General features: G+C 44.4%; 1 pseudogene; it reads right to left on the reverse strand.

Annotated features, from left to right (window-relative positions):
* Nucleotides 1–3681: 3681 nt before the first annotated feature.
* LOC126185864 (5S ribosomal RNA) lies at nt 3682–3799 on the reverse strand (annotated as a pseudogene).
* Between the last annotated feature and the right edge of the window lie 1437 nt (nt 3800–5236).

Here is a 5236-nt window from a genome sequence, read left to right on the forward strand (position 1 = left end):
TCTTAGTACATAATAACAGTGAGATAAAGTTGTTAATTTTTGTTAAATTATTACCTTTAAATTTTACCGACCGTGTGGTTGTAATAGTTATACAGGGTGTAAACGGTATAAGGCGCCAAAATTATACAGATGGCACATCTCGCAATACTTGACAAAAAAGTCTAGTAACATGTTGCTTATTTCCTACGGCTGCCCCAGAAAAAAAAAAACCAGTTCGTCTCAGGATAATGGTTTTGGAAAAGTAGATACTTGGCCGTGCACGTACGTAAGCAATCGGTTTCTGTTATTGTCCGCTGCGCGTATTGACATCGCGAGCGTAAATCGTAAACACATAGGCAACTGCGGCCTGAGTGGCTGCGTCATTGTAATACACCGAGCGACAACAGTACGCGAGTAACCTGTGCAGATGTTATTGCAACTCTGTTAACTGTTAGGATGGAAAGGAGATTTACTGTAGCTGAACTATGCGTTATGCATTTAATTTACGGCGAGGCAAAAGGTGTTGCGAGGGCAGCTGTACGAATTTATCGAGAACGCTTTCCACAACGACGACTTCCTGCACGAAAGACATTTGCTGCTGTGCACCAAAGGTTTGTGTCATTGTAATTCTCTACTTGTATGCGATTATTATGCATTTACATCTTAATAAAGTACAGTAGTTATCTGCACCTTTGTAAATTTTCGTCCTTATGCGAAACATATCTTCTGTTCTGATATGCTTTCCGTTTTTGTTACATCATGACAGAATACAACTGACGAGTACGTATTTAATTTCCTTGGATTGAGAGATACTGGTTCTTTACTGCCCCGCGCAGAAGGTGAAGTCCAGAATGCGCCGATCGTACATTGGAAGCTGAGGAAAGAATTCTGGACCGCATCCAGGAGGATCCTTCTCAGAGTACTTGAAGCATCTCCCGCCACGTGGGTATATCGCACACTGTCGTTCATCGCATTTTGCAAGAGGAGCGTCTGCGGCCTTACCACATTCAACGCGTACAAGCATTGGACGAATAAGATTTCCCTCCACGACGTGAATTCTCAGAGTGGTTTTTGTTACACAGTGCGCAGCATGATTTTGTCAACAAAATACTCGTCACAGATGAAGCGTGTTTCACTCGCGACGGAATAATTAATTTCCATAACATGCACACGTGGAGTGTACACAATCCTCGCCACGTAGTGGCAACACATTTTCAGCGACGATTTTCCGTAAATGTGTGGGCGGGTGTGCTCGATAATTACATTATTGGGCCCTATGTTTTACCTGCACGTTTGACTGGTAACTATTACCGAACGTTTCTAGAGGAAACATTGTTACCAACGTTGTTAGAAGACATTCCGTTAGGCATACGTCAATCCATGTGGTTCCTCCACGATGGTGCTCCACCCCACAGAGTACGCAGATTTTTGGATAGTCGACGATGGATCGGGCGTTCGGGTCCACGTCGATGGGCAGCACGCAGCCCTGATTTAAATCCACTGGATTTTTACTTTTGGGGCCATATGAAGGAACTTGTTTATGCTGAGCCAGTAAATAATGTGGACGAATTGACGCAGAAGATTTTAGATGCTGCCAATACCATAAAGGCCAATGTGCATGTGTGTGAATGAGTGCGACGAAACTGGGTACGCCGTAATGAAGCATGTGTAGAAGCGAATGGTGGTCATTTCGAACATTTATTGTAGTATTGGTGTAAGAGGAAACGAAGTAATGGGTTTTCTTTTCGTTAAGATGTTGTTGTACAGAAGGAAAATAATGTGAATTTAGTATTCGTTATGGCATTGCCGTAAAAAGGTGAAACAGTTGATTGTAATTAATGCACAACTATCTACTTGGTGGCTGATTGAATTTGTACTAATGGAAATACATTGTGTTTGATATTAGCTTGTCATTACTACTATGACCTTCGTTATCGACTTGCTGAGAAACAGACTGGTTGTATTCAATTAACGTAAAGCGAATTACACATTCTTGACAACCCAAAAACCGTTTACATTCCTTTTTTCGGTACCACCGGATTATCACACCACGTCGTTGTACACGTCTAATGATTTCAGTCTTCTGGTCGGCTCGTTGCCTTTCTCTGGCCGTCCGGTCATTGTAGCCAATAAGCTCGGTACGCCGTGTACTGTCGGTTGACTACGTAAACAGAAATGCGTATACTATCTATCCTACGAACATTAGGTTCTAATAATACAAAAATAAAGTACATGATACAAGAATATCACATTAGAATTTTTGGTGAAGCACACCGAGATGTACCATCTGTATAATTTTGGCGCCTTATACCTTTTACACCCTGTATATGGAGATACAAACTTTCTTCTGCGCTACAACAGCCTTCTACACCAGGACGTAAAGTTCATTTCCTGTCCACAATTACAGATATCTTTTAAATATAGCGCGCTCAATGGAAGTGGTCTACCGAAAGAATGAATTTGACAATGGAACCTTCCAAACTCCACAGAAGCTCTCCTGCGAAACTGCAGAACTAGCACTCCTGGAAGAAAGGATATTGCGGAAACATGGCGTAGCCACAGCCTGGGGGATGTTTCCAGAATGAGATTTTCACTCTGCAGCGGAGTGTGCGCTGATTTGAAACTTCCTGGCACATTAAAACTGTGTGCCGGACCTTCGCAGAAGAGCTTCTGTGAAGTTTGGAAGGTAGGAGACGAGGTACTGGCGGAATTAAGGGTGTGAGGACAGGGCGTGAGTCGTGCTTGGGTAGCTCACTTGGTGGAGCACTTGCCCGCGAAAGGCAAAGGTCCCGAGTTCGAGTCTCGGTCCGGCACACACTTTTAATCTGCCAGGAAGTGTCATGAGAAATATGCATTATTGGTCCATCAAGAATACATGATGGCTACGCCAGACAGAGCATCAGCATTCATGGAACATTAATGTTTGGTGCAGAATTATTGGAGACACCGCTATCGGACCTTTCTGTGTAAATGACAACTAAAATGGAAGACAAAAGCCCGATTTCTAAGACTCACTCTTCCTGTTCTCTTGGACGCCGTACCTCTGAATCACAGGATGGTCATGTTGTATCAGCATGGTGGATGCCCTGCACATAACGTTACGAGCACGACAAATCCTGGGCAGTAAATACTCCGGTAGGTGGATTGGATGTGGTGGACTATTTAGTTGGCCTGACCGATCTCCAGACCTTACAGCGCTGGATTGTTTTCTGTGGAGAGCAGTCAAGAATGCTGTCAACCAAAATGTCCCAACAACACCCGAAGACATGTAGCAACGGATTATTGAGGCTTGTACAGCCATCAAAGAGGAAGAAATAGTATGATGTAGGGCGTATTTCATTCACAGAGTGATCCTATGTGTGAATGCCAATGGTCGCCATTTGGAGCATGTGATCTGAATATTCTCTTTTTCATGTAGTGGTCGTATCACAGTAAAAATTACTACAAAGTACCATCTTACTTCCGCATTGTCAGAAATTCTATAATACGGTAGTGTACAATGCACTCCGTCTTCAGGCCACGAGTGGCCTGCCGTGACCATCCGACCGCCGTGTCATCCTCAGTGGAGGATGCGGATAGGAGGGGCATGGGGTCAGCACACCGCTCTCCCGGTCGTTATGATGGTATTCTTGACCGAAGCCGCTACTATTCGGTCGAGTAGCTCCTCAATTGGCATCAAGAGGATGAGCGCACCCCTAAAAATGGCAACAGCGCATGGCGGCCTGGATGGTCACCCATCCTAGTGCTGACCACGCCCAACAGCGCTGAACTTCGGTGATCCCACGGGAACCGGTGTATCCACTACGGCAAGGCCGTTGCCGTTGTGTACAATAGCAAGATCAAATTACTGTACAGTGCAGTACTATTGGATACAATGTTTATTGGTAGTATTTAAAATTTTCGATCGCGACTTGAAGAGGTTAGATGATTTAGTTAATGAAATGCAGTGAAGTGATTTTAAATAAGGCAAGTTATGTATTATCATTTTTAAAGCTACTTGTTTCGCACATAAAATGTTACAGTGTGATACATTTTTGAATAACTGTTGGAGAGACTGTATTCTTGAATAAAATGTACATAGCTCAATTTAAAAAACTTAACTTCCACCCCGTATCTCCTACATCGGTGGGGATACGTAAAACGTATGCCCTGAGCAAGAACTACCAAAAAGCACTGCTTGAAACAATGTTTCATTTAATGCATCAGAAACAAGTTATTTTGGGTGAGTGAGATAAATGGGGCACCCTGTATACCACCTGCTTCGAGTGCCCAATACACAGTTTGTCGGGAAACAATAACTCGTCAGTTGTTGTAACCTATATAGACATTCTTCATGCAGACATCTTTGGACTATATCGTTCAAAAAAGGCGTCCGATACTTCCTGTCTCGGAGCTGTTGCTAAAACCTCGAAATGACGCCTTGTGCCACATTGTACATTGCTCAGACTGCGGCTTGTAACTGATTTCCTTGAAGGCGTTCTACCGATGTAGACGGCGAAGTAGTTAGCGCCCTGGACTGGACTAGCTTCAGGGAGGTTTGGGATTAAAATCCCTGTCTGGCCCCGAAGCATTTCGGTCAGATGCCAGGATGGTTCCTTTGAAAACGATGCGAGTGGATGTCCATCATTTTTCGATTCGACAACGTGCATGATTTCTAATGACGTCGTTGCCGGCGGACGTAAAATCCTTGTCTTCTCTAACGCCCAGGTGTCAGACTGCCATTCGAAAGACCCTCGTTCAATTCCCGACACTGCCAGTAATTTTTCTTCGGAGGAAGGACTGGAACGGGATTCAATTAGCACCCCGTGAGGCCAACTCAGGAGCTACTTGAGTGAGAAGTAGCGGTGCAACGTATGGAAAACAGTCAACAGCCAAGAGAACCGTGTGCCTACACCATGCAGCTCCTTTCCGCATTCATGTGACCACACATGGCAGAGGATGAAGCTTAAGAGCGTCCAGATAATCTCATGGTGGCATTACGTTTAAATTCAGCTAGGTTCAAATGGTTCAAATGGCTCTATGCACTATGGGACTAAACATCGGAGGTCATCAGTCCCCTAGACTTAGAACTACTTAAACCTAAGGACATCACACGCGTCCATGCCCGAGGCAGGATTCGAACCTGAGACCGTAGCAGCCGCGCTGTTCCGGACTGAGGTGCCTAGAACCGCTCGACCACCGTGGCCAGCTAATTCAGCTAGAGATTAAACTCTTATCGTAATGAAAGACAAAACACCATCTAGAATTCAGACCAGTG

This window comes from Schistocerca cancellata, chromosome 4 (genome assembly GCF_023864275.1).
Source record: "Schistocerca cancellata isolate TAMUIC-IGC-003103 chromosome 4, iqSchCanc2.1, whole genome shotgun sequence".
Lineage (NCBI taxonomy): Eukaryota > Metazoa > Arthropoda > Insecta > Orthoptera > Acrididae > Schistocerca > Schistocerca cancellata.